At 37.7% G+C, this 23129-nt stretch overlaps 1 protein-coding gene across 3 annotated transcripts in view; it reads left to right on the forward strand.

Moving 5' to 3' along the window:
- The window catches only part of LOC101901814 (galactosylgalactosylxylosylprotein 3-beta-glucuronosyltransferase P), a 157416-nt gene that overhangs the window by 50149 nt on the left and 84138 nt on the right, over window positions 1–23129 (forward strand). For all 3 annotated transcript variants that reach the window (XM_059128868.1, XM_059128863.1, XM_059128871.1), the window contains exon 2: window positions 1867–1906. The gene's annotated coding sequence lies outside the window, so the exon portion shown is untranslated. The remainder of the gene's footprint in view (window positions 1–1866; window positions 1907–23129) is intronic.

Consider the following 23129-nt stretch of genomic DNA (forward strand, 5'->3'; position numbering starts at 1 on the left):
CGTTGAAATTGCACATTAGGACACCTTCAAAACTCCTTGAAAAATCCATATTTGGACTTTGATAATGTTACCTCCTCCTTATTAAAATAAATTATTTTTTTCTAAGTCCACTAGAGCGTATGAGTATTATTAATAAATTGGTGGTTGTAATAAAATGCCTATAACTTGGAGGTTTCTTAGTCGATTTTTAAGCGGGTAATTGCTTTTGAAAGTGGACATATTAAGGCTCTTTATTGCCTGTGGTCTGGAAGTAGATAATTTATAAGAAAATATAAAAAAATTGAAGAATTTATGCAAATTGATTTACAACTTTTGGAAGTTTTGGAAAACCTTAAGCAAAATAATTCAAATGAACCCATGGAAATTGAGTTGAAAATCCATATTGGAACACCTACAAAAAGCCTTGAAAAATTTATGATTGGACTTCGATAATGTTACCTCCTTCTCACTAAAATTAAATGTTTTATTCTGAGTCCACTCAAGCGTATGAGTATTATTAATACATGGATGGTTGTAATAAAATGACCATAATTTGGAGATTTCTTAGTCGATTTTTAATCCAAATATTACTTTGGAAAGAGGATACATTAAGGTTCTTTATTGTCTCTGGGCTAGAGGCCGATAATTTATGAGAAAAAATGGAAAAAATTGAAGAATTTATGCAAATTGATTTACAACTTTTGGAAGTTTTGAAAAACCTTTAACAAAATAATCCAAATGGACCCATGAAAGTTGCGTTGAAAATCCACATTGGGACACCACAAAAAGCTTTGAAAAATCCACGTTCGGATTGTGATATTGTTACCTCCTTCCCACTAAAATGAACTGTTTTTTTCTAAGTCCACTAGAGCGTATGAGTATTATTAATAAATGGATTGTTGTAATAAAATGCCCATAACTTCGACATTCCTTAGACGATTTTTAAACAGAAAATTGCTTTTGAAAGAGGACATAATAAGGCTCTTTATTGCCTTCGGATTGGAGCCAGATAATTTATGAGAAAAAATGGAAAAATTTAAGAATTTATGCAAATTGATTTACGACTTTTAGAAGAATTGGAAAACTAAGCAAAAAGACCCAAATGGATCCACCGAAATTGCTTTCAAAATCTACATTGGAACACCTTCAAAAAGCCTTGGAAATCCACGTTCGGACTTTGAAAATTGTACCTCCTCACTAAAATGAATTGTTTTTTTTTTAAGTTCACTAGAGCGTATGAGTATTATTAATAAATGGGTGATTGCAATAAAATGTGCATAACTTCGAAGTTTCTAAGTCGATTTTTAATCAGAAAATTGCTTTGGAAAGAGAACATATTGAGGCTCTTTATTGCCTTCGGATTCGAGGCAGAATGGAAAAATTGAAAAAAAAAAAAACAAAAATGGAAAAATTGAAAAATTTATGCAAATTGACTCACAAGTTTTGGACATTTTGGAAAATTTTCAGCAAAATAATTCAAATTGACCCATGGAAATTACGTTGAAGTTGTACGTTGGGACACCTTCAAAAAGCCTTGAAAAATCCAGGTTCGGATTTTGATAATGTTACCTCTTTATCACTGAAATACTTTTTTTTAATTTCCGTCCCCTCGAGCGTATGAGCATTATTAATACATGGGTAGTTGCAATAAAATGCCCATAACTTGGAGATTTCTAAGTCGATTTTTAAGTGGAAAATCGCTTTCGGAAGAGAACATATTAAGGCTCTTTGTTGTCTTTGGTGCGAAAGCAGTTAATTCACAAGAAACATTGAAAAAAATTATGAATTTATGTAAATTGTTTCACGACATTTATTGGAAACCCTTTTTTTTTGCTTTAGATTTTTAATCAATTTTTCTCATGGTTTTTTCTTTTTCTTTCTTTCCAGGAAAAATGACCATTTGAATATGCTGCTGGGTCCAGAATATGTAAGCAATATATCACCTGTTTGTGTGGGAATTTTTATATCTATCACTTTTTTCTTTCTTTGTTTTCAATTTATTTTCCATTTATTTAGCCATTTTCTGAAAATGCAATTCAGCAATTTGTTGGTATAAAAAAAAATCCAGCCAAAATCATTTTGTTTTACTCCAATGTTTGTTCTTCGTCCATTTCGTTCGCTCGAGGGCCATGAATGGACCTCCCACGAAACAGGGGGTCTCGGTGGCAGACAGGTGGTACTTGGACCAGACAAACAAACCTGGAAAATAGATTTATTTTCAATTTTCAAATGAAAATTGTTTTCCCCACACAAAAATTGCTCAAGAGAAAATCATGAGAGTAGTGGAGGGAGAGGAGAAGAGTAAAGAGTAATTCTCCAGGAAAACCACCAAAGTTAACAGAGTAGCCATTACAGATTGCTTACAAAGGTTAGCCACCAAGTGAAGCTAAGGATGATGATGATGTTGGTTGGTTGGCTGGATGTCTGGCGGTTTTTTATTTTTCTTTTTTTGGAAAATAAATGAAATATTTGTTGTTTGTCTACGAAGGGGGCCACCATAAATTACTTAGCCAAGGCAATGTTGTGGATGATGCCATAAAGCCATTAAAATGAAACTTAAAACCAATTTCTTAGAAAAAATTGAGATGCAGGAGGTCGGTCTACTGACCACCAAACTCAAATGGGGTTATGTGGGGAAATTAGGAAAAAAATGGGATGTGAGAACCAGATACTTATTTCAGCTTTTATAATCATTTTGGTTATTCAAAAATTTGATCCTTTGTGGGGGAGGTACCAGAAGGAATGGTCCGACCTCTACCACCTTGTGTTGATGGAAATATTGAGATTTACCCATTCTGAATGGAATCGGATATCAATTTCGTGTTTTATGAGCTTCGTGGGTATTCAAAATTTTGACCCTTTGTGGGGGAGGTACCAGAAGGAGTGGACCGATATATTTCAGATTCACACCAGATCTTGGGTTGATGAAAATATTGTCATGTGTGAAATATAAAGTGAACCGGATGCTTGTTTCGGATTTTATAATCGGTTTGGTTATTCGAAACTTTGACCCTTTGTGGGGGAGGTACCAGAAGGAATGGTCCGATCACTACCATCTTTATAACAGATCTTGTGTTGACGAAAATATTGAGATGTACCAAGTCTGAATGGAATCGGATGTTAATTTCGCGTTTTATGAGCTTCATGGATATTCAAAATTTTGACCCTCTGTGAGGGAGGTACCAGAATCAGTAGACCGATACATCCCTACTTTACACCAGACCTTGGGTTAATCAAAATATTGTCATGTGTGAAATATGAATTAAACCGGATACTTATTTCGGGTTTTTATGATCGTTTTGGTTATTCAAAATTTTGACCCTTTGTGGGGGAGGTACCAGAAGGAATGGTCCGATCCCTACCATCTTCATAACAGATCTTGTGTTGATGGAAATATGGAGATGTGGCAAGTCTGAATGGAATTGGATGTTAATTTCGCGTTTTATGAGCTTCATGGACATTCAAAATTCTGACCCTTTTGTGGGGGAGGTACCAGAAGCAGTGGGTCGATCTGTACCATCTTTACATCAGACCTTGGGTTCATAAAAATATTGTGATGTGGGAAATATGAAGAGAGCTGAAAGCTTATTTCGGATTTTATAATCGTTTTGATTATTCAAAACTTTGACCCCTTGTGGGGGAGGTACCAGATGTAATGGTCCAATCTCTACCATCTTTATAACAGATCTTGTGTTAATAGAAATATTGAGATTTGCGAAGTTTGAATGGAATCGGATGTTAATTTTGGGTTTTATGGGCTTCGTGGATATTCAAAATTCTGAACCTTTGTGTGGGAGGTACCAGAACCAGTGGACCGATATATTCCATATTCACACCAGACCTTGGGATAATAAAAATATTGTTATGTGTGAAATATGAAGAGAACCGGATGCATATTTCAGATTTTATAATCATTTTGGTTATTCAGAACTTTTACCCTTTATAGGGGAGGTACCGAAAGGGATGGTCCGATCTCTACCATCTTTATAACAGATCTTGTGTTCATGGAAATATTGAGATGTACCAATTCTGAATGGAAGCGGATGTCAATTGCGTGTTTTATGAGCTTCATGGGTATTCGAAATTTTGACCCTTTGTGGGGGAGGTACCAGAAGGAGTGGACCGACATTGTCTATTTTCACACCTGACCTAGTACTGACGCAAATATTAGGATTTGCAAAGTTGGAGAAAAATCAGATTATCCTTTCTCTTCCCTTGCAAAAAAATATATTTTTTGAAGATTTCGACCTTTTGTGTGGGAGGTACCAGAAGGAGTGGACTGATATTGTTCAACTTAACATGAGACCTTGGGTTAGTAAAATTATTATGAGGTGCGTAATTTGAAGACAATCGGACTCTTACATTACATTTTATAAGAGTTATAATTATTCAAAATTTTGACCCTTTGTGGGGGAGGTACCTGATGGAGTGGACCAAAATTGTCCATTTTCGCACCTGACATAGTACTGATGCAAATATTTCGATTTGCAAAGTTAGAGCATAATCCAATTATCCTTTCCCGGTTTGTGCAGTTAAATATTTTTTTTGAAAATTTCAAGCTTTTATGGGGGAGGTAGCAGAAAGAGTAGACCGAGATTGCCCATCTCCGAACTCAATCTAAGTTTGATAATAATATTACGATGTACGAAGTTTGAACCAAATCGGATACTCCCTGCGAGAGTTATCAAGCGCAGCAGCCAGACAGACAGATGGACGGATATTGCCTGATCGTTCCTAAATTTGTTCCAAAGGGACCTAGGGTCCAAAAACCGTTATTTCGATGAGGTACGTCTTGGCACTATCAAAAAATTTTGAAAATTAAATCGGAAGCACATTTTTTATACCCTCAGCCATATCGTCTGTAGCCATATGGCTGAGGGTATAAAAATGTGCTTCCGATTTAATTTTCAAAATTTTTGTGATATGCCAAAACGTGCCTCATCGAAATAACGGCTTTAGACAATAGGTCCCTTTGGAACAAATCCGTTTCAGGACATTTGGAGGTATCAACAATGCGATTTAGTCCTCAACAACCACCTTATCTTAAAAGCAAAGCATTTAATACCTTTTGATACTGTTTGTGTCTGTTCAAAATCCGCCCGTTACTGGCGGTACAATATTTAGTACATTTTAGTAACTTTTAGTACCAGTTTTCAAGACGCCTTTTCGGTTACGCTTTTTTTCGGAAAACATTAAAAAAACAGTAAAGAAAATCCTAAAGTCGGGCAGGGACGACTTTATGATACCCTACACCACTTTGCTATTTTAGTAGAGCTCCGCATAACAATTAAAAGTTTTTATGGGAGAATTCAATCACCCACGCTATGATTATAAGTATAATTTAAAGTTCAAAGGACTAAATATGCCGAAGCATTTGTATCTTTTAAATTCGGACTTGTATTGCCCATTTGGTGCAAAATTAATTTGAAATCAGATAAAGATATATATATGGGAGCTATATCCATATCTGAAACGATATCGAAAAAATTTGGTAAAGATATTTCTGAGCTGCATTTGATATATTTCCCCAAATATTGTTGTTACAGAGTGCATATTCCGGCTGCGGAGGACAAAAATCGGACAAATCGGATGAACAATATATATGTGGGAGCTATAGCTATATCTGAACCGATCTTCACCAAATTTGGCATACTAGCTTCTAGACTCAATTAGGTCGCATGTGCCAAATTCCATCCCATTTCGGCAAATATTAGACGTTTTGTGCACAATAAAAGGTAAATCGGACGAAGTTATATGTGGAAGCTATAACCAAATTCGAACCGATCTCGATAAAATTTGGCAAAGATATTTCTGAGCTGCATTTGACACATTTCCCCAAATATTGTTGTTACAGAGTACATATTCCGGCTGCGGAGGACAAAAATCGGACAAATCGGATGAACAATATATATAGGGGAGCTATAGCTATATCTGAACCGATCTTCACCAAATTTGACATACTAGCTTCTAGACTCAATTCGGTGGTATGTGCCAAATTTCATCCAATTTGGACAAATATTAGACGTTTGGTGCACAATAAAAGGTAAATCGGACGAAGTTATATATGGAATCTATATCCAAATTCGAACCGATCTCGATAAAATTTGGCAAAGATATTTCTGAGCTGCATTTGATATATTTCCCCAAATATTGTTGTTACAAAGTGCATATTACGGTTGCGGAAGATAAAAATAACAAATCGGAAGAACAATATATATGAGAGCTATAGCTATATCTGAACCGATCTTCACCAAATTTGGCATACTACCTTCTAGACTCAATTAGGTTGCATGTGCCGAGTTCCATCCCATTTGGACAAATATTAGACGTTTGGTGCACAATAAAAGGTAAATCGGACGAAGTTATGTATGGGAGTTATATCCAAATTCGAACCGATCTCGATAAAATTTGGCAAAGATATTTCTGAGCTGCATTTGACACATTTCCCCAAATATTGTTGTTACAAAGTGCATATTACGGTTGCGGAAGATAAAAATAACAAATCGGAAGAACAATATATATGGGAGCTATAGCTATATCTGAACCGATCTTCACCAAATTTGGCATACTAGCTTCTATACTCAAGTAGGTTGCATGTGCAAAATTCCATACTATTCGGGCTGATAGTACACGTTTGGTGCACAATAAAAGTCAAATCGGACGAAGATATATATGGTAGCTATATCTAAATTTTTACCGATTATCTCCAATTTCAATTGGGTTCGTCCTTGGGTCAAATAAATGATATGTGTAAAATTTCATCTCATTTGGATAATAAAGGCGAACTGCATTTTGTTCACAAGAATACTTGGACAGAGGGACGGACGGACGGACAGACGGACTGACATGCATAAATCAACTCAGAAAGTGATTCTATGGAGATTACTCAAAAGTAACTATGGGTCTATCTCGCTTCCTACTCCATGTTCCAAACAAATGCACAAAGACATAATACCCTGACCACCTTGTGGTGTAGGGTATAATTAGATTCCTAGCTCTTTGCGATCAATAGCAATGGTACTTTTTAGAACTTTTGTTACTTTTAGCACCAAATAAAAAAAATCTCCCCAGAATCTACCCCTCCACGACCTCTCAATATAATTTTACGATTTTTCACCCTCCCCCCTCTGCCAACAGAAAAAATACTTGACAAGAACTCCCCCTTCATTTAATCAACTGAAATGCATTCTTCTCTTTCTCTTTTTTTTTTTTCTCTTATCCTCTCTCTCTCCTCTCAAACTCTCACGTTGGCAATTTGCAAGCCCATCGGGTACATCGTACAATATTTAGTACATTTTAGTACCAGTTTTCAAAGCGCCCATTCGATAACCTTTTTTTCAGAAGACATTAAAAAAATTAGATTTTCAGGTCTTTACGATCAACATCAATAGTACCTTTTAGCACCTTTGGTACTTTTTGCACCAAATTAAAAAAAATCCCCAGATTCTACCCCTCCACGACCTCTCAATATAATTTTACGATTTTGTAACCACCCCCCTCTGCTGCCATGAAAAAAAATACTTGACAAGAACTCTATTCATTCAATCAACTGAAATGTAGTCTTCTCTTTCTCTTTTATTCTCTAATCCTCTCTTCTCTCAATCTCTCACTCAAATTGCAAAAGCGCCCGGCGTTTGATTGACAATCGGACACTTTGTCAAATCGTTGGCATTATCACTCGTTTTATGGTTTGACACACAAATATGACAGCAGACATAATTCCCAGACATCAAACCATTCGTTCGAACATCCATCCATCCATCCAACCAATTGGCTTACCACCAACCACTCTCAATTGAAATGCCTGCCTGAAATGGCTTGTGAGTGATGTGACAACGTCTCTGACAATGACATCATAGACAGAGAGATGCCCTCACACACACACATCCCCACAGAGAGAGAGAGAGAGAGAGAGAGAGAGAGACAACGTCAATTTAGATATCATTTCATAATCAATTGCTGTTGTTATTGTTGCTATTGCTTGTTGTCACTGATAACGGATATTTGAATGGTGGAATCGTAATATTGGCGATGGTGGCATGTTCGAACACTGTTGTCATTCTTGGCCTGTGACGTTGTTGTAGCAGCTGATGTTTAACAACACAATTACATTGTCATTCTTGGCCTGTGACGTTGTTGTTGCAGCTGATGTTTAACAACACAATTACATTTGTTGATGGCGTTGGCGATATTACCATCACTTCGGTTGCAAAGACAACACACCGCAACAACAATGGCAGAAAATTGACTATTGACACTTGAAGTTAAATACCTGGAAAATATTGGCGTTTTTTTTATTAATTTTTTTTTTAATTGAATATTGGTGTGAACATGACTGAACATGACCCAAAGACTTTGAAATTCGATGGATGTGTGTGTGTGGGAAAGATCCTAGAACCTTGAAATTTGATCTGTATGTACAGGGTTGCCCATATTCGACGGACCCATCTGGCAAAGGTTTACGTTAACAAGCCAAGGACCGTAGAAGAGCTCAAGGACAACATTCGTGAAGAAATAGCCGCTATTCCGGCCGAAATATTGGCTAAAACGATGGAAAATGCAGCAAAAAGGGCACAATACGTCATCAACGCCAGAGGCGGCCATTTGAGAGATATCATATTCAAAAATTGATATAAACAAATCTACTTGGAACAAATTAAATGATTAATATTGCCAATCGCCAAATTTTTATTTTTTTTTTGATTTTTAAAAAAAAACATGGGTCCGTCGAATATGGGCAACCCTGTAGGTGTTTGAGGGAGGGAGGTAGGAAGAGGTTTTAGGGAAATTCCTACAAAAAATGTGCCTCTGATTTAATTTTCAAAAATTTTTTGGGGCCCGAATCCTATATTTTTATACCCTCCATCATAAAATGGAAGGTATATTTAGTCTGCCATTCCGAAAACTCGAAATATAAAATTAACACTCCACAAAGTATATATCATGATCAGCATAAAATTCTATGTCGATTTAGGGATACCCGTCCTTCCGTCCGTCTATCCGTCTTTGGAAATCACTCTAGCTTCCGAACGAATTCAAGTAGATTGATTAAATTTTACTCAAATGCATGTTATGTCTGTAGGACTTTTGGTATTGAAAATGGGCCATGTAGGTCCACATCTTCGTATAGCCCCTATATAACGGCATCTCCGGATATTCGGTATTTTGACGATTTTAGCGGCATTATTTACCGGAATTGTTTCAAATTTGGTATTTGAAGTTCGTAATGGATACTACAGGCTATGACAGAAAATTGTCTGTGCAGGTCCACGTCTTTGTATAGTCCCCATATAACGGCACCTCCCGATATTCGGTATTCTGACGATTTTAGCGATATTATTCAACGGAGTTGTTTCAAATTTGGTATTTAAAGTTCGTAATGGATACTACAGCCTATGACAGAAAATTGTCTCTGCAGATACACGTCTTCGTATAGCCCCCATATAACTGTACCCCCCGATATTCGGTATTTTTATGATTTAAGCGACATAATGCATCGGAATTGTTTCAAATTTGGTATTTAAAGTTCGTAATGGATACTACATTCTAAGACTAAAAATGAGTCATGTAGGTGCACGTTTTGGTATAGCCCCCATATAGCTGTACCTCCCGATATTAGGCATTCCGATGATTTTAGCGACAATAATCACCCGAATTGTTTCAAATTTGGTAGTTGAAGCTCGTAATGGATACTACAGCCTAAAACAGAAAATTGTCTGTGCAGGTCCATGTTTTCGTATAGCCCCCATATAGCTGTACCTCCCGATATTAGGTATTTCGATTATTTTAGCGACAATAATCACCCGAATTGTTTCAAATTTGGTATTTGAAGTTCGTAATGGATACTACAGCCTATGACAAAAAATTGTCTGTGCAGGTACACGTCTTCTTATAGCCCCATATAACAGTACCTCCCCATATTCGGCATTTTGATGATTTTAGCGACATTATTTACCGGAATTCTTTCAAATTTGGTAGTTGAAGCTCGCAATAGATATTACAGCCTATGACAGAAAATTGTGTGTGCAGGTACACGTCTTCGTATAGCCCTCATATAATGGTACCTCCCTATATTCGGTATTTTAATGATTTTAGCGACATTTTTCACCGGAATTGTTTCAAATTTGGTATTCGAAGTTCGCAATAGATATTACAGCCTATGACAAAAAATTGTCTGTGCAGGTACACGTTTTGTTATAACCCACATGGTACCTATCGATATTCGGTATTTTAATGATTTTAGCGCCATTATTCACCGAATTTTTATTCAAGTTTCCCATTTGAATATTGTAATGGCTTATGTCAAAAGTTGCCTATGCAGGTCCACGTCGTCGTATAGACCCTAATATAAGGGCTACATTCGGTATTTTTAAGATTTTAACAACGTTTTTAACGGATTTTACTATACCCTACACCACATAGTGGTCATGGTATCATGTCTTTGTGCATTTGTTTGTAACAGGCAAAAGGAAACGAGATAGACCCATAGTTACTTTTGAGGATCTCCATGGAATCACTTTCTGAGTTGATTTATGCATGTCAGTCCGTCTGTCCGTCCGTCTGTCCAGGTATTTTTGTGAACAAAATGCAGGTCGCATTTATTATCCGATTGAGATGAAATTTTGCACAAATCATTTGTTTGGCTCAAGGACGAACCCTATTGAAATTTAGACATAGCTCCCATATATACCTTCATCCGATTTGCCTTTTATTGTGCACCAAACGTGTAATATCAGCCCGAATAGTATGGAAATTTGCACATACAACCAAATTAGCCCTGAAAATAAGTATGCCAAATTTTATCGAAATAGGTTCAGATATAGCTATAGCTCCCACATATATATTGTTTATCCGATTTGTTATTTTTGTCCTCCTCAACCGTAATATGCACTCTGTAACAACAATATTCGAGGAAATAGATCAAATACAGCTCAGAAATACCTTTGCTAAATTTTATCGAGATCGGTTCAGATTTCGATATAGCTCCCATATATAACTTCGTCCGATTTACCGTTTATTGTGCACCAAACGTCTAATATTTGCCCCAATGGGATGGAATTCGGCACATGCGACCTAATTGAGTCTAGAAGCTAGTATGCTAAATTTGGTGAAGATCGGTTCAGATATAGCTATAGCTCCCATATATATTGTTCATCCGATTTGTCCGATTTTTGTCCTCCGCAACCGTAATATGCACTCCGTAACAACAATATTTGGGGAAATATATCAAATACAGCTCAGAAATATCTTTGCCGAATTTCATCGAGATCGGTTCAGATTTCGATATAGCTCCCACATATAACTTCGTCCGATTTACCTTTTATTGTGCACCAAACGTCTAATACTTGTCCAAATAGGATGGAAATCGGCACATACGACCGAATTGAGTCTAGAAGCTAGTATGCCAAATATGGTGAAGATCGGTTCAGATATAGCTATAGCTCCCCTATATATATTGTTCATCCGATTTGTTATTTTTGTCCTCCGCAGCCGTAATATGCACTCCGTAACAACAATATTTGGGGAAATATATCAAATACAGCTCAGAAATATATTTGCCGAATTTCATCGAGATCGGTTCAGATTTCGATATAGCTCCCATATATAACTTCGTCCGATTTACCTTTTATTATGCACCAAACGTCTAATATTTGCCCAAATGGGATGGAAATCGGCACATACGACCGAATTGAGTCTAGAAGCTAGTATGCCAAATTTGGTGAAGATCGGTTCAGATATAGCTATAGCTCCCATATATATATTGTTCATCCGATTTGTTGTATTTGTTACCCACAGCCGTAATATACATTCCGTAACAACGATATTCAGGGAAACATATCAAATACAGCTCAGAAATATCTTTGCCAAATTTTATTGAGATCGGTTCAGATTTGGATATAGCTCCCACATATATCTTAATCTGATTTCAAATTAATTTTGCACCAAATGGGCAATACAAGTCCGAATTTGAAAAATATAAATGGTTCGGCATATTTAGTCCTTTGAGTCGGCCCCGCCCGACTTTAGGACTTTCTTTACTGGTTTTATCTGAATTAGATGAAGTATGAGAATAGAGTACTTCGGTTCGCTATATCTGTTACCTCACGCATAGTTCCACATTTTCCAAAATGTTCACATCTCTCATATAAAGCATCGGAAATAGTCGATATAGTCCAAATCTGGCAATTGATACTATTCACATCAGTCTTAGGTCAGATACGAATTGGTCAAAATTGCCCAACTGCTTCGGAACCTCTACCATAAAGGGTCAACAGTTTGAATATCATAAGTCAAGACTGGGGTTATACATCTGTCGGCTAAACCGACTGATACTATTTGACTTGTTTAACTAAAATTTATGGACAAAAGTCCTAGAAGCTAGAATCTGGCTACCTCGCATCTAGATCGCTTTTGATTCAAATCCTAAGAAGAGATTGCTCTCTTGGGAAATTCCTACTAAAAGAGGTACCAAATATTTTAATTTTATCTCCGATTTAATAAAAACGTTGTGCGAAAGAAATTTCCCCTCGAAAAACTTCACTTCAGCCATGCTGCTTTACCTGTCCAAAACATTGAACATGTTTATACAGGATAAGAAATTTTTTTGTCGGACATGACACCGCAATAGGACAGCAATTACAATCAACGTCATAAGCACTTTAAAATCCACGCACACACACACAGGCATACCCATACACACTCTCCCTCTCTCTTTCTCTCTCTTCCTGGCAAATACTCGAACGGATAATAAACAAAATGTTGGCATCTTTTTGTGGAGACATTTCCAGAACTGCAACAACAACAACTGTCATACACATTTTTGTTGTTGTTTTGAATTCAAGCATAACAGCATTTCAAGCAACATCCACTGGGATTGTCATGGCCAACACAATGAACACTGAAGTCAATTGGAAATGCAATTCCTGCAGAGAGGAGAGGAGGAATGGTATAAATGGGAGAGGGGAGAGAGGGAGAGGATATAGGAGAAGAACAAACCTGTTAAAAAATGCTGTCCAACATCGTTTCCTTGGCCAACACAGGAGATATAGGCAATTGGAATTAAAATTCCTGAGGACGAGGAGGAGGAGAGAGATAAAGAGGTGAGTGAGGGGAAAGACAGGTGGCAAGGGATGGGGAGAGACCAAGATGAACATACTTGTTATAAAATATCACACAGCCAGGTTTCCTTGGCCATCGAAGAAAAAACAGGCAGTTGAAATGACAATTTCTGGAAAGAGCTAAGGGAGAGGGAGAGATAGAACAGAGGGAGAGAAGTAAACCCGACGAAAACATAGCTGTTCAAAAATATCACACAGTAAGGTTTCCTTAGCCAACAATGAAAATATTGCAATTCCTGGATGCGGAGAGGGTGAAGGAGATGGGGAGAAAAAGGGGAAGAGAGAAAATGAGAAGAGAGAGGAAAGGGGGGGGGGGGTCTGAAGAACATACCTTTTCTAAAAGATTGCCCAACATCATTTCCAAATAAAACATAAGACAGTTGGAATTACAATTCTTGAAAAGAGATGAGGAAGGGGGAAGAGAGAGAGAATCGAGAGAAGTGACCTTGACGGACATACCTTTTCAAAAATATCACACAGTCAGGTTTCCTTGGCCGGTAAAGAAATAAGAAGTCAATTGGAATTATAAATCCTGGAGAGAGAGAGGGAAGATATGAAGAGAGGGGCCTGAAGAACATACCTTTTCCAAAATATTGCCCAACATCCTTTCCTTGGCAAACAAAGAAACCATAGCAGTTGGAATTGAAAAACTAGTAGACAGATGATAAACAGGGGGGAGATAGGAAAGAGGGACAGAGAGGATCCGAAGGACATACCCGTTCAAAAAAAAAAATAATAATAAAAGGTCAGTTTTTCATGGCCAGAAAAGAAAAAAAAAGGTATCGGATTGCTGTGTCTGGAGAGAGAGAGAGAGAGAGAGAGAGGATGAAGGAGAAAGAAGAGAAAAAAGGGGAAGATGGGAAAAGGCATGAAGAACATACCTTTTCAAAAATATTGTCCAACATCGTTTCCTTGGTTAATCAAGAAAACATAAGGCATTTTGAATCGCAATTCCTGTAGAGAGCTAAGGGAGATGGGAGAGAGATTGGATAGAGAGACAGAGAAGAAGACTTGACGAACATACCTATTCCAAAAATATTACACAACGAGGTCTCCTTGGCCAACACCGAAGAAAGGCATTCGGAATTGCAATTCCTGGATACAGAGAGGGGTGAAGGAGAAGGAAGAGAGAAAAGCGGACAAGAGAGAAAAAAGGGCAAAGGGGGACCTGAAGAACATGCCTTTTCAAAAATATTGTGCAACATCGTTTTCTTGCTCAATGAAGACAAAAAGCAGTTGGAATTGCAGTGCCTGGAGAGAGAGAGAGGGAGTGAAAGGGCGGGAGAAGGAGAAGAAAGATAAAAAGGGGAGGGAGGGAATGGGGCCTGAAGAACACACCTGTTGAAAAAAATCCAACATCGTTTCCTTGGCCGATGAAGAAAACGAGGAAGAGGGGAGAGAGCGATAGGGGAGAGAGGCAGAGTGGACCTGACGAACAGACCCGTTCGAAAATATCACATAGCCATTTTTCCTTGACTGGTAAAAAAAAGAAGAAGAAAATTGGAAATGCGGTGTCTGGAGAAAGAGAGGGTTAAGGTGAAGAGAGAGAGAAAGAGGAGGAAGGCAGGGGAAAGATGGACCTGAAGAATACACCTGTTACAAAATACTGCCCAACATCGCTTCCGAAGAAAAAAATAAGGCAGTTGGAATTGCAATTTCCGGAGAAAGGTGAAAGAGAGGGGGATAGATATGAGAGAGGGGCAGAGAGGCAAACATACCCGTTCCAAAGAATATACCACGGTCAGTTTTACTAGGTAAAGAAAAAGGAAGTCAACTGAAATTGCCAATCCTGGATATAGAGAGGGTGAAGGAGAAGAGTGAGAAAAGGAGGAAGAGAGAACATAGGGAGCCTGAAGAACATAACTTATTAAAAATATTGTCCAAAATCGTTTTCGAAGAAAAAATAAGGCAGTTGGAATCGAAATTTCCGGAGAGGCGAGAGAGAGGGGGAGAGAGGCGAACATACCCATTCAAAAAAAAAAAAAAAAAAACCACGACCATGTTTACTTGACCGGTAAAGAAAAAAGGAGCCAACTGAAATTGCAATTCCTGGATATGGAGAGGGTGAAGGAGAAGGCGTAGAAAAGGGGGAAGATAGGGCACAGGGGGCCTGAAGAGCATACCTCATTAAAATGTTTGTCCAACATCGCTTCTGAGGAAAAAGTAAGGCAGTTAGAATTTCAATTCTAGTAAAGAGATGAGGAAGAGAGAAGAGGGTCATAGGAGAGGGAGGTTGGGGGTCGAAAAGGCGAACATACTCGTCAAAAACAAAAAAAAAAAAAAAAATACAACGGCCAGGTCTCCTTGGTCGGTAAAGAAAAAATAAGTCAATCGGAATTGCAATGTCTAGAGACAGCGAAGGGAGTGAGGGAAGATATTGGAGGGTGTGGAGAGAGGGAGAGGGGAAAAAGGGGACCTGAAGAGCGTACCTGTTAAAAAATATAGCACAGCAAGGTTTCCTCGGTTGTTAAAGATAAGTGAAATAAGTGAATTGGAATTGTAATGTCTTGTTAGAGAGAGAGAGAGGGGGATAAAGGAGCAAGAAAGAAAAAGGGAAGGGAGTGAAAGGGGGACCTGAAGAACACACATGTTCAAAAATATAATCCAACATCGTTTCCTTGGCCAATGAAAAAAACATAAGGTAGTTGGAATTGAAATTCCTGTAGAAAGACGAAGAAGAGGTGAAGAGATAGGAGAGGGGGACAGAGAAGACATGACGAACATATCCGTTCAAAAAATACCACGGCCTGGTTTTCTTTAGCAGTAAGAGAAAAAAGAAGGAAATAGGAATTGCAGTGTCTGGAGAGATTGAAGGGTGGGAGTTAGGTAAGATATGGGAGAGAGTAGAGAGAGTAAGAAGGGAAAAAGGGCGATCTGAAGAGCATACCTGTTAAAAATATAGCACCAGCAAGTATTTCTTGACCAACAATGAAAAAAAGAAGGGAGTTACACTTGCATTGCCGGGAGAGAGAGAGAGAGAGTGATGAAGAAGAAGAAGAGGAAGAAAAGGGGGAAGAGACGGGCCTGAAGAACAAATCTTTAATTCCAATATTGTCCAACATTGTTTCCAAAAGATGTCAATTGATATTGCTATGACTGGTGAGAGAGAAGGCAGAGGGGGAAGATGTGGGAGGGAGTGGATGAAGAGGGAAGAGGGGGTAAAGGGGACCTGAATATTATTTCGGTTAAAAATTTTTGACGAACATATTTTTCGAAGAAAAGGAGGGCAGTTAGAATTGCAATTTCTGGAGAGTAGTGATGGAGAGGGGAGAGAGAGATATAGGAGAGATGGCACGAAGAGAATACCTGCTAAACAATATTGCACAGCAAGGTTCCCTTGACCACCATAGAAAAAAAAGAAGACAATGGGAATTGCAATTCCTGGACACAGAAAGGGGTGAAGGAGAAGAGAGAGCAAAGATGGAAGAGAGGGGAAAGAGGATTTAAAAAACATACCTGTTAAGAAATATTGCACAGCATGGTTTCCTTGCCCAGTAAAGTAAAATAGAAGGCAATTGGAATTGCAATGCCTGGAGAGAACGAAGGCAGAGGGAGGAATATATGGGAGGAAGAGGGGGAAAGGGGGGCTTGCAATGCATACCTGATAAAAAAAAATATTGCACAGCAAGGTTTCTTTGACCACCTAAGAAAAAGAGAAGTCAATTGGAATTTCAATTTCTGGATGCAGAGAGAGGGGAGAGAGATGGGTGGGAGTGGAGAGAGAGAGAGATGTTAAAGGAGGAAGAGCATAGCTGTTAAAAAAAACATTGCACAGCATGGTTTCCTCTACCACCAAAGAAAAAATGAAGGCATTCGGAATTGGAAGACAGTGAGTGGTAAGAGAGGGGTATGGAGGTAAAGGAGAGTAGATATGAGCAGAGAAGAGTTCCTAAAGACCATACCTGTTAAGAAAAAATACCACACAACAAGGAAACGGAAATACCCGGATGTGGCTAAGCCAGACTAAATAACTGGCCATTGGTTTGTGGTTCTGCCGTGTGCCAAATCTATCTCCTCCGTGTCGGTGTATCTATGTGTGTGTGTGAGGATTTTTAAACATGTTGTGTTCTGTTGTTTTGTCTTCTTTATTTTTTGTTATGAAATGTCACACAATGTGACAACAAATGTCACATCGTTGCCGGGTCTTACTTTAACGAGGAGAGAGAGAGAGCGAGAAAAAAAATTGAGAATTACAGATGACAGGCAATCAAGGTAACGACGACGATGGGCATTTGAACAAAAGTACAATCCGACAGATAGTCGGTATCACCGCTCTAATGGCCGGTAACATTAAGTGGATGGCCATTAGGAAGTGGCAATCCAAAACAAAAAAAAAAAGAACAACAACGAAGATAAAGTTAGGCGAGTTTTTTCTTTAATTTACCAAAATCGTCGTGTTCTTGGGTTGAAAATTATGGCTGCTGGTCTTTGCAATATTTTTTTGAGATGTTTTTTTTTTTTGGGAAAACGGCAAGCAGTCGGTGTGATTCTCATTCACCTGGAGATGCTCGAAACGTATAGAGCTTGCTTTTCCCCAAATTTAAAGAAAGCTGGAAAATCCAAGGATGGAATCATAATATTGATAGCGATCAGAAAATATTGCAAAGCTCTCAGTACTGTTCTGAAAAAAAAAAACAATTCTCGTTGTGGTAGAGAGTAATATGGAGGGGGTGGTACTCCAGACTTAAACAATTAATAAAATAATATTTAGGATTTTTTCCGGTATTGAAAATTGTGACTCTTGAGCATTTTGTTTTTCAAAATCCTGAACCCTATGTGGGGGAGGCATCAGAAAAAATGTTCCGATCTCTACCATATTTATAACAGATATTGTATGGATAGAAACATTGAGATGTCCCAAATCTGAATGGAATCGGATGTTAATTTCGTGTTTCATGAGTTTCATGAATATTCAAAATTTTGACCCTTTGTGGGGGAGGTACCAGAAGAAATTGTCCGACATACCCCATCTTCACAGGATATCTTGTGTCAGTAGAAATAATGGGATGTGTGAAATATGAAGAGAATCGAATGCTTATTTTGGATTTTATAATCGTTTTGGTTATTCAAAACTTTGACCCTTTGTGGGGGAGGTAGCAGAAGCAATGGTCCGATCTCTACCATTTTTACAACAGGTCTTGTGTTCATTGAAATATTGAGATGTGCCAAATCTGAATGGAATCGGATTTTAATTACGCGTCTTATGAGCTTCATGGATACTCAAAAGTTTGACCCTTTGCGAGAGAGGTACCAAGAGGAGAGGACCGTTTCATTCCATTTTGACATCAGACCTTTAGTTGATAAAAATAATGTCATGTGTGATATATGAAGACGATCGGATGCTTATTTCGGATTTTATCATCGTTTTGGTTATTCAAAACTTTGACACTTTGTGGGGGAGGTACCAGCAGGAATGGTCCGATCTCTACCATCTTTATAACAGATCTTGTATTAATGGAAATATTGAGATTTGTCAAGTCTGAATGGCATCGGATGTTAATTTCGCGTTTTATGAGCTTCATGGATATTCAAAATGTTGACGCTTTGTGAAGGAGGTTCCAGAAGGAGTATATCGATATATCCCATCTTTACAGAAGATCTTGTATTAGAAGGAATAATTTGATATGTAAAATATGAGGAGAACCGGATGCTTATTTCGGATTTTATGATCGTTTTGGTTATTCAAAACTTTAACCCTTTGTGGGGGAGGTACCAGAAGGAATAGTCCGATCTCTACCATTTCTATAACAGATCTTATGTTGATCGAAATATTGAGATGTACCAAGTCTGAATGGAATCGGATGTTAATTTCGCTGTATTATGAGCTTTATGGATATTCAAAATTTTGACCCTTTGTGGGGGAGGTACCAGAAGGAGTGAACCGATATGTTCCATCTTTACAGTATACTTTGAGTTAATAAAAATATTGTGATGTGTGAAATATGAAGAGAACCGAATGCTTATTTTGGATTTGATATTCATTTTTGTTATTCGAAACTTTGACCCTTTGTGGGGAAGGTACCAGAAGCAATGGACCGATCTCTACCATCTCTATGACAAATCTTGTGATGATCGAAAGATTGAGATGTACCAAGTCTGAATGGAATCAGATGTAAATTTCGCTGTATTATGAGCTTCAAGGATATTCAAAATTTTGATCCTTTGTGGGGGAAGTACCAGAAGGAGTGAATCGATATGTTCCATTTTCACACCAGACCATTGATTAATAAAAATATTGCGATGTGTGAAACATGAAGAGAACCCTAATGCTAATTTCGGATTTTATCATCATTTTGGTTATTCAAAACTTTAACCCTTTGTGGGGGAGGTACCAGAAGGAATGGTCCGATCTCTATGACAAATCTTGTGATGATCGAAAGATTGAGATGTACTAAGCCTGAATGGAATCAGATGTTAACATCGCTGTATTATGAGCTTCATGGATATTCAAAATCTTGACCCTTTGTGGGGGAGGTACCAGAAGCAACGTTCCGATCTCTAACATTTTTATAAAAGATCTTGTGTTCATGGAAATATTGAGATGTGCCATGTTTGTTTTTCTGAGCTGTATTTGATATATTTCCCTGATTATCGTTGTTACGGAGTGCATATTACGGCTGTGGGTAACAAATATAACAAATCGGATGAACAATATATATGGGAGCTATAGCTATCTCTGAACCGATCTTCACCAAATTTGGCATACTACCTTCTAGACTCAATTCGGTCGTAGGTGCCAAATTCCATCACATTTGGGCAAATATTAGACGTTTGGTGCACAATAAAAGGTAAATCGGACGAAGTTATATATGGGAGCTATATCCAAATCTGAACCGATCTCGATAAAATTGAGCAAAGGTATTTCTGAGCTGCATTTGATATATTTCTCCAAATATTGTTGTTAGAGAGCGCAGCCGCAAGACAAAAATAAAAAATCGGATGAACAATATATATGGGAGCTATAGCTATAGCTGAACCGATTTCGATCAAATTTGGCATACTTATTTACAGGCCTAATTTGGATGTATGTGCAAAATTCCATACTATTCGGGCTGATATTAAACGTTTGGTGCACAATTAAAGGCAAATCGGACGAAGATATATATGGGAGCTATATCTAAATTTTTACCGATTATCTCCAATTTCAATAGGGTTCGTCCTTGGGCCAAACAAATATTGTTTGGAAAATTTCATCTCAATCGGATAATAAATGCGACCTACATTTTGTTCACAGACGGACGGACGGACAGACAGACGGGCGGACATGTATAAATAAACTCAGAAAGTGATTCTATGGAGATCCTCAAAAGTAAATATGGGTCTATCTCGCTTCCTTCTCCATGTAACAAACAAATGCACAAAGACATAACACTCTTACCACTATTTGGTTTAGGGTATAAAAAATCCTCGTCGATGATGCCTCCAGGATCCTTGGAAATTGGTTTCCCTTAAATAAAAAAATAACATTTCATTTTTAAGCCCCGCCATTCATCAATTCCATGAGGTTATACAAATTATTTAATGTTTAAAAAGGCTCATGGCCATTTAAATAATTAAATATGCATTCACGTATATATATCATTGTGTTTGTGTGTGTGCGTGAGTATGTGTGTTTATGTGAGTGAGCATGTGTGCATGTATGTGTGTACTTGCAGATAGATTTAATTGATTTAAGCAAATGTAAATGCATTTCAATGCGAATAGCAAAAATGATTTATGATGAGTTTTATGCCGTACATTGGGGTGGGTCGCTGGTTGAGAGGTTGATGGAATATTGGTGAGGAATTATTTCAAATGTCGTATTATAAGTTCGTAATTGGAGCTACAGCCTACGAAAAAAAAATCGTAAGCAGTTCTTCGTTTTCGTATAGTCTCCATATAACAGTTTTCATTCCGGATTTTTGTTTTTTTTTTTTGGAATTTTTTCGAGTTCCTTCCAATTGGTGGAGGAAATTTTTTACTTGTTTTTCTTCGCATCACACCAATACACAACATTTTCCGCACTCTCCCAATCCTCCTCCACAACCCATTAAATTTGTGTGTTTGTGTGTAAACAATATTCAATTAATTTAATATTTAAATTATAGGATTTTGCTTTTCTCCCTCTCCGCCTCCCCCCTCTTTTGCTTTCTGCCTTTGGTGTCAGGCTAATGGCCATACACGCCCCTCAAATCAAAACGAATGAATGACACACCGCCATGCCGCTGGAACAGTCATGCCGCGATGACAATATTTTTTGTTTTGTTTTTGTTGTTGTTGTTGTTTTTATTTTAAATAAATTATTCATTACACAAAATATGTTTAAATAATTTCACTGAACACAATTCAATCAAATTAAATATGCATGTTGATTTTCAACAAGCCACACACACACACATACCTCATACACAGACACAGCCACAGCCACTTACAGACACACATATTTGGCATGGCTTGCGTGCCGCAGAGCATATTTGCGGTTTGATGAATTTCAATACAAATAATTTATGTTTTTTTTTTTAAATGAAAAGTGAGAAAAAAATGGTTTAACTAATTTTTCAATTTTTCTAGATTTTTTTTTTTTTTTTGAATTTTCAGGAGTTTCGGAATTTAGGGGAAAGGTATTGATTTTGATTTTTTATAACCTCAGCCATATGGCTAGAGGGGGTATATATCATTTGATACAGCCAAAACGTGCCTCATCGAAATAACCTATTTAGACCATAGGTCTCTTTGGACCAAATCCGTTTCAGGACATTTGAAGTCGATCAAGCGATGTCCGTTCGTCTGTCTGGATGGCGCGCACGTACAATACACAGACAATTTTTCTGGCAAAGGCTGTAGTATCCATTTCGAACTTCAAATGCGAAATTTGAAACAATTCCGGTAAATAATGTCGTTAAAATCATAGAAATACCCAATATCGGGGGGTACACTTATAAGGGGGCTATACGAAGACGTGGATCCACACGGCCCATTTTCTGTTTTATGCTGCAGTATCTATTACGAACTTCAAATACCAAATTTGAAACAATTCCGGTAAATAATGTCTCTAAAATCATAAAAATACCGAATATCGGGAGGTACCATTATAATGGGGGCTATACGAAGACGTGGACCTACATGGCTCATTTTCTGTCTGAGACTGTGGTATCCATTGCGAATTTCAAATATTAAAATTTAAACAATTCCGGTAAATAGTGTCGCTAAAATCATAAAAATTCCGAATATCGGGAGAAACCATTATATGGAGGCTATACGAAGACGTGGATCTGCTTGGCCCATTTCCTGTCTGAGGCTGTAGTATCCATTACGAACTTCAAATACCAAATTTGAAATAGTTCCGGTAAATAATGTCGCTAAAATCATTTAAATACCGAATATCGGGGGGAACCTTTATATGGGGGCTATACGAAGACGTGGACCTGCACAGACAATTTTCTGTCATAGGCTGTAGTATTCATTACGAACTTCAAATACTAAATTTGAAACAATTCTGGTGAAAAATGTGCCTAAAATCATCAAAATACCTAATATCGGGAGGTACCGTTATATGGGGGCTATACGAAGACGTGGAGCTACATAGTTCATTTTCTGTCTTAGGCTGTGGTATCCATTGCGAACTTGAAATGCCAAATTTGAAACAATTCCGGTAAATAATGTCGCTAAAATGATCAAAATACCGAATATTGGGAGGTACCGTTATATGGGGGCTATACGAATACGTGGACCTACATGGCTCATTTTTGGTTTTAGGATGTAATATCCATTACGAACTTCAAATACCAAATTTGAAATAATTCCGAAAAATAATGTCGCCAAAATCATAAAAATACCGAATATCGGGGGGTACAGTCATGTGGGGGCTATACGAAGACGTGGACCTACATGGCTCATTTTTAATCTCAGGATGTAGCATCCTTTACGAACTTCAAATACCAAAATTGAAACAATTTCGGTAAATAATGTCGCTAAAATCATCCAAATACCGAATATCTGAAGGTACAGTTATATGGGGGCTATATGAAGACGTGGACCTACATGGCTCATTTT

This window comes from Musca domestica, unplaced genomic scaffold (assembly GCF_030504385.1).
Source record: "Musca domestica strain aabys unplaced genomic scaffold, Musca_domestica.polishedcontigs.V.1.1 107, whole genome shotgun sequence".
NCBI classification, from domain to species: domain Eukaryota; kingdom Metazoa; phylum Arthropoda; class Insecta; order Diptera; family Muscidae; genus Musca; species Musca domestica.